Raw genomic sequence first — 12,221 nt, 5'->3', positions numbered from 1 at the left:
TTTTGTGACCAATTCTCGATTATTATTTAATTCATTATGCAGCTGCTCAGTTTCCCTGTTGGAGTCATTTTACAGTATTTTATCACCTGATAAAATACTGTCACTGTTAACACTCACACTGATTCACCTCACACACATACTGATTCACCTCACACACACACTGATATCACCTCTCACACACACTGATTCACCTCACACACATACACTGATTCACCTCACACACCCACACTGATTCACCTCTCACACACCCACACTGATTCACCTCTCACACACACACTGATTCACCTCTCACACACACACTGATTCACCTCACACACACACACACACACAACTGGCATACTGGACACCCCCACAGCAACCACTGGCGTACTGGACACCCCCACAGCAACCACTGGTGTACTGGACACCCCCACAGCAACCCCTGGCATACTGGGCACCCCCACAGCAACCACTGGTGTACTGGACACCCCCACAGCAACCACTGGCATACTGGACACCCCCACAGCAACCACTGGTGTACTGGACACCCCCACAGCAACCACTGGTGTACTGGACACCCCCACAGCAACCACTGGCATACTGGACACGCCCACAGCCACCACAAGGTGGTGGGGGAGGGGGAGGGGGGGCACATGAGCTCCTGTAGCCCCTGTCATCAATCTTCATTTTTTTATGTAATAAATAATTTTGACATTAACCCGACAAAAACTCATTGATAAACCTTGTTAATGTCCATATGTACTGGGAAGCTAAGGGTTTGTTTCTGGAGCTTCCGAAATGTGCCTATGAGTATTTTAATTCGCTCAAAGAAGGGTAAATAAGGCCTAGCTCAGTAACTTGGTGGGGTGAGTTAACACGGGGTGGTGCAGCTGAACCCTACCTCCCATGGCTGTGAGTTAACACGGGGTGCTGCAGCTGAACCCTACCTCCCATGGCTGTGAGTTAACACGGGGTGCTGCAGCTGACCCCTACCTCCCATGACTGTGAGTTAATACGGGGTGCTGCAGCTGAACCCTACCTCCCATGGCTGTGAGTTAACACGGGGTGCTGCAGCTGAACCCTACCTCCCATGGCTGTGAGTTAACACGGGGTGCTGCAGCTGAACCCTACCTCCCATGGCTGTGAGTTAACACGGGGTGCTGCAGCTGAACCCTACCTCCCATGGCTGTGAGTTAACACGGGGTGCTGCAGCTGAACCCTACCTCCCATGACTGTGAGTTAACACGGGGTGCTGCAGCTGAACCCTACCTCCCATGGCTGTGAGTTAACACGGGGTGCTGCAGCTGAACCCTACCTCCCATGGCTGTGAGTTAACACGGGGTGCTGCAGCTGAACCCTACCTCCCATGGCTGTGAGTTAACACGGGGTGCTGCAGCTGACCCCTACCTCCCATGACTGTGAGTTAACACGGGGTGCTGCAGCTGAACCCTACCTCCCATGGCTGTGAGTTAACACGGGGTGCTGCAGCTGAACCCTACCTCCTATGGCTGTGAGTTAACACGGGGTGCTGCAGCTGAACCCTACCTCCCATGACTGTGAGTTAACACGGGGTGCTGCAGCTGAACCCTACCTCCCATGGCTGTGAGTTAACACGGGGTGCTGCAGCTGAACCCTACCTCCCATGGCTGTGAGTTAACACGGGGTGCTGCAGCTGACCCCTACCTCCCATGACTGTGAGTTAACACGGGGTGCTGCAGCTGAACCCTACCTCCCATGGCTGTGAGTTAACACGGGGTGCTGCAGCTGAACCCTACCTCCTATGGCTGTGAGTTAACACGGGGTGCTGCAGCTGAACCCTACCTCCCATGACTGTGAGTTAACACGGGGTGCTGCAGCTGAACCCTACCTCCCATGGCTGTGAGTTAACACGGGGTGCTGCAGCTGAACCCTACCTCCCATGGCTGTGAGTTAACACGGGGTGCTGCAGCTGAACCCTACCTCCCATGGCTGTGAGTTAACACGGGGTGCTGCAGCTGAACCCTACCTCCCATGGCTGTGAGTTAACACGGGGTGCTGCAGCTGAACCCTACCTCCCATGGCTGTGAGTTAACACGGGGTGCTGCAGCTGAACCCTACCTCCCATGGCTGTGAGTTAACACGGGGTGCTGCAGCTGAACCCTACCTCCCATGGCTGTGAGTTAACACGGGGTGCTGCAGCTGAACCCTACCTCCCATGGCTGTGAGTTAACACGGGGTGCTGCAGCTGAACCCTACCTCCCATGGCTGTGAGTTAACACGGGGTGCTGCAGCTGAACCCTACCTCCCATGGCTGTGAGTTAACACGGGGTGCTGCAGCTGAACCCTACCTCCCATGACTGTGAGTTAACACGGGGTGCTGCAGCTGACCTCCCATGGCTGTGAGTTAACACGGGGTGCTGCAGCTGAACCCTACCTCCCATGGCTGTGAGTTAACACGGGGTGCTGCAGCTGAACCCTACCTCCCATGGCTGTGAGTTAACACGGGGTGCTGCAGCTGAACCCTACCTCCCATGGCTGTGAGTTAACACGGGGTGCTGCAGCTGACCTCCCATGGCTGTGAGTTAACACGGGGTGCTGCAGCTGAACCCTACCTCCCATGACTGTGAGTTAACACGGGGTGCTGCAGCTGACCTCCCATGGCTGTGAGTTAACACGGGGTGCTGCAGCTGAACCCTACCTCCCATGGCTGTGAGTTAACACGGGGTGCTGCAGCTGAACCCTACCTCCCATGGCTGTGAGTTAACACGGGGTGCTGCAGCTGAACCCTCCCATGACTGTAACATCTTTAATTGAGCCTCTCGTTCTCCTCCCGGCCTCAACACGTTATGGAAATAGATGATCTGTATAGGAAGCTCTGGGGACAAGTCGTTTGGACAACTGGACAGGAAGTGGATTGGCAGATGCAAACAGATTATCCTCTTTAGCAGACAACAGTTATTCAGGGGGTTTGAACAAAACAAAACAAAAAAGTGGTTTGTGATTTCGGTCACGCTGGTGAACCGGCGTTTGAGTTGTGTGGTGCAATATCAACATTATATCATAGCATCATTCAAGAATAGAGATTAAATTGTGTTAAAGGCCGTGGTGAAAACATTTGCATACAAACAAAAGGAGGACTTCAGGACACCAGGGGAGTCTCTCAAGTTGTATTTAATTTAATTTACCTTGAATATTGCAGCCCATTTGTGTAGAGGCTATTTGGACTTTTTCATCGTAAAATGAGGAAACAACAGCCCAGACCCATCATAGTCTTCAGTAGAGCAGGCCTCTACTAAAGCCTCGGGTTCACCGGACACGGACACGCACTCTGACCCCCCCCATTCCCCGACCTAGCCATGGTAATGGTGGCTATCATTAAGTCTGAACAGACTGACTAAGGTGGAGTCACTATCCACTGACCTAGCTGCACAAATAGCCAGTCTCGCCACAGAAGGTCAACACAAAGATCGACTCCATTAAAGAAGACTTGGTGAAACAGGACACCCGTCTGAACAGCCTGGACGGCAGAGGGAATACAGCAGAGGAAATACAGCAGAGGATATACAGCAGAGGAAATACAGCAGAGGGAATACAGCAGAGGAAATACAGCAGAGGAAATACAGCAGAGGAAATACAGCAGAGGATATACAGCAGAGGAAATACAGCAGAGGGAATACAGCAGAGGAAATACAGCAGAGGATATACAGCAGAGGAAATACAGCAGAGGATATACAGCAGAGGAAATACAGCAGAGGATATACAGCAGAGGAAATACAGCAGAGGATATACAGCAGAGGAAATACAGCAGAGGATATACAGCAGAGGAAATACAGCAGAGGAAATACAGCAGAGGATATACAGCAGAGGATATACAGCAGAGGAAATACAGCAGAGGAAATACAGCAGAGGAAATACAGCAGTGGAAATACAGCAGAGGAAATACAGCAGAGGAAATACAGCAGAGGAAATACAGCAGAGGAAATACAGCAGAGGATATACAGCAGAGGATATACAGCAGAGGATATACAGCAGAGGAAATACAGCAGAGGAAATACAGCAGAGGGAATACAGCAGAGGAAATACAGCAGTGGAAATACAGCAGAGGAAATACTTCGACAGAGTGATGACACTGGAAGTTACCCAGATATCGGGGGGGGGGGGGGTCGCGTTTTTGGTGTGAAAGAGGGACTCGAGGCCGTAGGCGGATTGCGGCCTACCCTGTTCATAGCTAAACTGCTACAGGCAATCCTAGGCCTCGATTACACCCCCACCCTTGATAATGCACACAGAAGCTTACAGTCCGCACGAAAGAATGGGGAGCTGCCCGGACCCATCATAGTCAAATTCCACTACTTCCAGGAGAAAGAGGATGTCCTCCGTAAGGCATCACGAGCGGCTGCCATCACCTACGACGGACAGAATATTCGCATTTACCCAGACAGTGTCATGAAGAAGAGCTCAGCCTTTCAGCCTACCCTGACCTCGAGCCTGCCTGACCATTCAGCCTACCCTGACCTCGAGCCTGCCTGACCATTCAGCCTACCCTGACCTCGAGCCTGCCCGACCATTCAGCCTACCCTGACCTCGAGCCTGCCTGACCATTCAGCCTACCCTGACCTCGAGCCTGCCTGACCATTCAGCCTACCCTGACCTCGAGCCTGCCTGACCATTCAGCCTACCCTGACCTCGAGCCTGCCTGACCATTCAGCCTACCCTGACCTCGAGCCTGCCTGACCATTCAGCCTACCCTGACCTCGAGCCTGCCTGACCATTCAGCCTACCCTGACCTCGAGCCTGCCTGACCATTCAGCCTACCCTGACCTCGAGCCTGCCTGACCATTCAGCCTACCCTGACCTCGAGCCTGCCCGACCATTCAGCCTACCCTGACCTCGAGCCTGCCTGACCATTCTGTCTGCCCTAACCTCGAGCCTGCCCGACCATTCTGTCTGCCCTGACCTCGAGCCTGCCTGTAACTTTCAGATTCTGACCTGGTTAAAGAACTTCTGCCTGTACTCAACCTGCCTATTTTCCTGCCCTTTGTATTTTCATAAATATCAGAGACTCGAACCATCTGCCTCCTGTGTCTAAATCTGGGTCTCGCCCTGAGTCGTTATAGTACGAACTGGCCATGACAGACCCAGCAGACTCGGACCAGCTCCACCACACTGTCTCCATGCAGGGAGTCACTATTGGAAGACATGAGGAGCTACTTCTGAACCTAATGGAAGGGTTCCATTCAACGGAGGAACGCCACGACCAGCTCCACACCACTGTCTCCCTGCAGGGGAAGCTACTACAGAGCCTTATGGAAGGTCTCCATACGCTGTCGGGATGCCATGACCCTTTATGCCATAGTTCGTACATCTCAATTATCAGAAGAAACCATATTTGTTTAATAAACAAGTCAGCCATATCAGCTATGAGGCTGAATGAACTGTTTTGCTTCCAGACAAGGCTCTGCTGATAGCCAGGTGTAACAGTGGTAAGCTGTTGGGACTCTGCTGTTGGGACAGCTTTATGTAGGCCTTAACAGTTTGTGGGCACCGTTATCAGTGGCGGATTTAGGTATAGGCGACATGGGCAGTCGCCCTGGGTGGCATCATGGAGCACCCGCACAAAATATAATATTAATAACATACATACATTAGAATGGTGACATTTGCACGTCATGTCAATGATATCATGTCACCATGTTGGACAGTGTGTCAATTAACCTTGTTGGAATGTGCGCTCTGATTCTAGCATGTGAGCTAGGTAGGCTACTGCCTGGGAAGATCTCACACTCAGAAGTACGAGATGTGGGGAGTGGGTTAGGTTGACCTCAGGTAGGGAGAGCAGTGACCTCAGGTCTCCCCACTGGAAGCCAGAGGTAGGGAGAGCAGTGACCTCAGGTCTCCCCAACGGAAGCTAGGGGTAAGGAGAGCAGTGACCTCAGGTCTCCTCACTGGAAGCAAGAGGTAAGAGAGCAGTGACCTCAGGTCTCCTCACTTGAAGCCCGAGGTAAGGAGAGCAGTGACCTCAGGTCTCCCCAACGGAAGCCCGAGGTAAGGAGAGCAGTGACCTCAGGTCTCCTCACTGGAAGTCCGAGGTAAGGAGAGCAGTGACCTCAGGTCTCCCCACTGGAAGCCAGAGGTAAGGGGAGCAGTGACCTCAGGTCTCCCCACTGGAAGCCTGAGGTAAGGAGAGCAGTGACCTCAGGTCTCCCCACTGGAAGTCCGATGTAAGGAGAGCAGTGACCTCAGGTCTCCTCACTGGAAGTCCGAGGTAAGGAGAGCAGTGACCTCAGGTCTCCCCACTGGAAGCCCGAGGTAAGGAGAGCAGTGACCTCAGGTCTCCCCACTGGAAGCCCGAGGTAGGGAGAGCAGTGACCTCAGGTCTCCCTACTGGAAGCCAGAGGTAAGGACAGCAGTGACCTCAGGTCTCCTCACTGGAAGCCCGAGGTAAGGAGAGCAGTGACCTCAGGTCTCCCCAACGGAAGCCAGAGGTAGGGGGAGCGTGGGAATCTATCAAATAGCGCACCTCTAACTTTGTACAGTACCAATGCAGTTAGTAATGCAATTAGTTGTGTAATTTAGTCTGGTGTGTTTCTTGTTTGAAGTGCAATAATTAGGTTCTCTTCTTCATAAAGTGTGTTATTCTATTTGTGGGATTTGTGCAATTTTGTTTTATTTATGTATTTTTTCTTAGCAATAGGGTAAGAGTAATAATTCAATTCTCTTTTTTATTTTGGATTTATGTACTACAATTTGTTTCTCTTTCACTTTGTTACTTTTTGATATTTATGGGTCTTATTTTTGTATATATATTTATATAGTTTTAAATGTTTGAATTATTTATTTGTGCTGTTCCTAATGTCTGAATAAAAAATTACAGTTAGTAGTGCAGATTGGATGCTTTTTTGGGGGGGGGGGGGGCGCTGATTGGTTCGCCCAGGGAGCAATACTGGCTAGAACCGCCACTGACCGTTATAGAGCAACTAATATATTGTTCAGTGTTATGCAGTGGCTTTGCTGGCAAGCATCTAAAAAATGGGGGAGCTTGCCCCACCAAGATTTACATGATAAAATCGCCACTGGATAAAACATTGCCTTTATAGAGCTAATATAGGCTATGTTCCCACGGTGGCGCAGGGGACACACTCTTCACGCTGTCCCTCCCAACCCCTTGCAGAGGCTGCATTCACGGTAAACGCTGCATATCGGCTCAAACGAAAATTACCTTTACATTTCTTGTGCGCAATCTGTAACTCTTCAGCGACACGAATTGAATACAGATCTACTGACATCGAAATAGTTGTAAAGACAAAACCATTGAACCAAAGAGATTGTATTCATTCATATGGAAATGTTACTCGTGCAGAATAAATATTGTCCCTGAGCTAACTTCCCTAAACTGTCGTCCCAGTCCCATCCAGTCTTTTGTCATCATGTACGTAGCCTACTCCGCGGCTCTGTTTGAAACACGGAACTACTGTAGGAGGTGAATGGGTAGGGTCGTGATTAGCACATTTCAACAGACTCAGGTGGCAGTCCTTGGTGAAGTTTGGCGCCGGGGTCAGAGAGTTACACCGAGTCTGGTGGGTGTTGTTGTTTCACCACCTGTTGATTTTTATCGGGACTAATCATGTTGCCATTGGGGACACTGCGTAAACGCATCGAGCCAGTGGTCCTTTGTGCCCAAATAGCGAGCGCGTTTTTCGACACCGGCTTGCAGATGGTGGTAAAAGAGCAATGCGCCATTGCGACCGATGCGCTTAATCCAACCCCCACTGAGGACAGCCGGCAGAAAGCTATGTCCAACTTTTACATGATATATAATATGCTGTCCAAGTTCGTTCCGATCCTACCCGCCATTATCTTAGCCAAGGTAAGTCAGCAATTTTTCGATTGGAATTTTAACACCCACAATGTTAAATGTGGAAATGAAATTTGAATCCAAATAGTGTTAAACTAACAAGCCAAAGAGTGTTGTGTACCTCACACCATGAGTGTTGCAAATTCCGATTTAAAAAGTGCTACACAGGATTTTCTTTCTTCATTTTTTCCCATTGTAATTTCAGAAAATGTCCATAATATCTCTAGGGGTTTAAAGTGAAGTGTTTGACAGTATTACTTACCCGACAGTATTGTGAATGGCGGTGATATTCGGATATTGATTTGTCCGACCAGAGCAGCATCTTTTGTCAAACTGGGAAAGCCGTTCTGACTTTGTGGCTGTGTTATCGAGTGAAAATAGCTAATTTCCTGCTTGCTAAAATTCTACTCTGTTCGCTCAATTTCAATACCATACAATGACAGCCTAGTTTTGCACTATCACAGGGGTCTGAAACTCCTGGTTTGCAGGCCGTATCAGCAAGTCCCATTATGATGGCTTGCAAAGTGTTATATATTTCCTATTGGAATCCAGCCAGAGTTAAGATAGCACACAACTGGAACTTTTAAATACGTGCAACTGCAGTTAGAATGACTGCCAAGGTAGGGAAGATCGATAAATGAGACCGCCTAAACCATCTAAACTGGAACAACTATCTCAACGGGTGAAGTAAGTCCAACCACTTTAGAAACGTTTGTTATTTATCTTTTTGTAGTGTAATATCAATGAATCAATCAATGTGCAGAAACATAGATTTAAAAAATATATATAACGATTCTAAAAAGCAACCTGAAACAAAGTATGCTGGACAATATGATGAGACCCCTCCCATATCTTTTTCACCCAAAGAATTCACGGAAATGAACTCAACACAGTCGAGTAACAACACAACTTAATTTATTCCCTGCAGGTGGTTTCAATTTCAATCCCACTGGTGTTAACCCCACTAGAATCAACACTCAGATATACCACTGGTGTTAACCCCACTAGAATCAACACTCAGATATACCACTGGTGTTAACACCACTAGAATCAACACTCAGATATACCACTGGTGTTAACACCACTAGAATCAACACTCAGATATACCACTGGTGTTAACACCACTAGAATCAACACTCAGATATACCACTGGTGTTAACCCCACTAGAATCAACACTCAGATATACCACTGGTGTTAACCCCACTAGAATCAACACTCAGATATACCACTGGTGTTAACCCCACTAGAATCAACACTCAGATATAACACTGGTGTTATATAGAAATACAGCAGAGGAAATACAGCAGAGGAAATACAGCAGAGGAAATACAGCAGAGGAAATACAGCAGAGGGAATACAGCAGAGGATATACAGCAGAGGGAATACAGCAGAGGAAATACAGCAGAGGAAATACAGCAGAGGGAATACAGCAGAGGATATACAGCAGAGGAAATACAGCAGAGGATATACAGCAGAGGAAATACAGCAGAGGATATACAGCAGAGGAAATACAGCAGAGGATATACAGCAGAGGAAATACAGCAGAGGATATACAGCAGAGGAAATACAGCAGAGGATATACAGCAGAGGAAATACAGCAGAGGATATACAGCAGAGGAAATACAGCAGAGGAAATACAGCAGAGGAAATACAGCAGAGGAAATACAGCAGAGGGAATACAGCAGAGGAAATACAGCAGAGGATATACAGCAGAGGAAATACAGCAGAGGAAATACAGCAGAGGAAATACAGCAGAGGAAATACAGCAGAGGAAATACAGCAGTGGAAATACAGCAGAGGAAATACTTCGACAGAGTGATGACACTGGAAGTTACCCAGATATCGGGGGGGGGGGGGGTCGCGTTTTTGGTGTGAAAGAGGGACTCGAGGCCGTAGGCGGATTGCGGCCTACCCTGTTCATAGCTAAACTGCTACAGGAAATCCTAGGCCTCGATTACACCCCCACCCTTGATAATGCACACAGAAGCTTACAGTCCGCACGAAAGAATGGGGAGCTGCCCGGACCCATCATAGTCAAATTCCACTACTTCCAGGAGAAAGAGGATGTCCTCCGTAAGGCATCACGAGCGGCTGCCATCACCTACGACGGACAGAATATTCGCATTTACCCAGACAGTGTCATGAAGAAGAGCTCAGCCTTTCAGCCTACCCTGACCTCGAGCCTGCCTGACCATTCAGCCTACCCTGACCTCGAGCCTGCCTGACCATTCAGCCTACCCTGACCTCGAGCCTGCCCGACCATTCAGCCTACCCTGACCTCGAGCCTGCCTGACCATTCAGCCTACCCTGACCTCGAGCCTGCCTGACCATTCAGCCTACCCTGACCTCGAGCCTGCCTGACCATTCAGCCTACCCTGACCTCGAGCCTGCCTGACCATTCAGCCTACCCTGACCTCGAGCCTGCCTGACCATTCAGCCTACCCTGACCTCGAGCCTGCCTGACCATTCAGCCTACCCTGACCTCGAGCCTGCCTGACCATTCAGCCTACCCTGACCTCGAGCCTGCCTGACCATTCAGCCTACCCTGACCTCGAGCCTGCCCGACCATTCAGCCTACCCTGACCTCGAGCCTGCCTGACCATTCTGTCTGCCCTAACCTCGAGCCTGCCCGACCATTCTGTCTGCCCTGACCTCGAGCCTGCCTGTAACTTTCAGATTCTGACCTGGTTAAAGAACTTCTGCCTGTACTCAACCTGCCTATTTTCCTGCCCCTTGTATTTTCATAAATATCAGAGACTCGAACCATCTGCCTCCTGTGTCTAAATCTGGGTCTCGCCCTGAGTCGTTATAGTACGAACTGGCCATGACAGACCCAGCAGACTCGGACCAGCTCCACCACACTGTCTCCATGCAGGGAGTCACTATTGGAAGACATGAGGAGCTACTTCTGAACCTAATGGAAGGGTTCCATTCAACGGAGGAACGCCACGACCAGCTCCACACCACTGTCTCCCTGCAGGGGAAGCTACTACAGAGCCTTATGGAAGGTCTCCATACGCTGTCGGGATGCCATGACCCTTTATGCCATAGTTCGTACATCTCAATTATCAGAAGAAACCATATTTGTTTAATAAACAAGTCAGCCATATCAGCTATGAGGCTGAATGAACTGTTTTGCTTCCAGACAAGGCTCTGCTGATAGCCAGGTGTAACAGTGGTAAGCTGTTGGGACTCTGCTGTTGGGACAGCTTTATGTAGGCCTTAACAGTTTGTGGGCACCGTTATCAGTGGCGGATTTAGGTATAGGCGACATGGGCAGTCGCCCTGGGTGGCATCATGGAGCACCCGCACAAAATATAATATTAATAACATACATACATTAGAATGGTGACATTTGCACGTCATGTCAATGATATCATGTCACCATGTTGGACAGTGTGTCAATTAACCTTGTTGGAATGTGCGCTCTGATTCTAGCATGTGAGCTAGGTAGGCTACTGCCTGGGAAGATCTCACACTCAGAAGTACGAGATGTGGGGAGTGGGTTAGGTTGACCTCAGGTAGGGAGAGCAGTGACCTCAGGTCTCCCCACTGGAAGCCAGAGGTAGGGAGAGCAGTGACCTCAGGTCTCCCCAACGGAAGCTAGGGGTAAGGAGAGCAGTGACCTCAGGTCTCCTCACTGGAAGCAAGAGGTAAGAGAGCAGTGACCTCAGGTCTCCTCACTTGAAGCCCGAGGTAAGGAGAGCAGTGACCTCAGGTCTCCCCAACGGAAGCCCGAGGTAAGGAGAGCAGTGACCTCAGGTCTCCTCACTGGAAGTCCGAGGTAAGGAGAGCAGTGACCTCAGGTCTCCCCACTGGAAGCCAGAGGTAAGGGGAGCAGTGACCTCAGGTCTCCCCACTGGAAGCCTGAGGTAAGGAGAGCAGTGACCTCAGGTCTCCCCACTGGAAGTCCGATGTAAGGAGAGCAGTGACCTCAGGTCTCCTCACTGGAAGTCCGAGGTAAGGAGAGCAGTGACCTCAGGTCTCCCCACTGGAAGCCCGAGGTAAGGAGAGCAGTGACCTCAGGTCTCCCCACTGGAAGCCCGAGGTAGGGAGAGCAGTGACCTCAGGTCTCCCTACTGGAAGCCAGAGGTAAGGACAGCAGTGACCTCAGGTCTCCTCACTGGAAGCCCGAGGTAGGGAGAGCAGTGACCTCAGGTCTCCCCAACGGAAGCCAGAGGTAGGGGGAGCGTGGGAATCTATCAAATAGCGCACCTCTAACTTTGTACAGTACCAATGCAGTTAGTAATGCAATTAGTTGTGTAATTTAGTCTGGTGTGTTTCTTGTTTGAAGTGCAATAATTAGGTTCTCTTCTTCATAAAGTGTGTTATTCTATTTGTGGGATTTGTGCAATTTTGTTTTATTTATGTATTTTTTCTTAGCAATAGGGTAAGAGTAATAATTCA

This window comes from Oncorhynchus kisutch, linkage group LG23 (assembly GCF_002021735.2).
Source record: "Oncorhynchus kisutch isolate 150728-3 linkage group LG23, Okis_V2, whole genome shotgun sequence".
Taxonomy (NCBI): Eukaryota; Metazoa; Chordata; class Actinopteri; order Salmoniformes; family Salmonidae; genus Oncorhynchus; species Oncorhynchus kisutch.
This window is presented reverse-complemented; position numbering follows the sequence as displayed.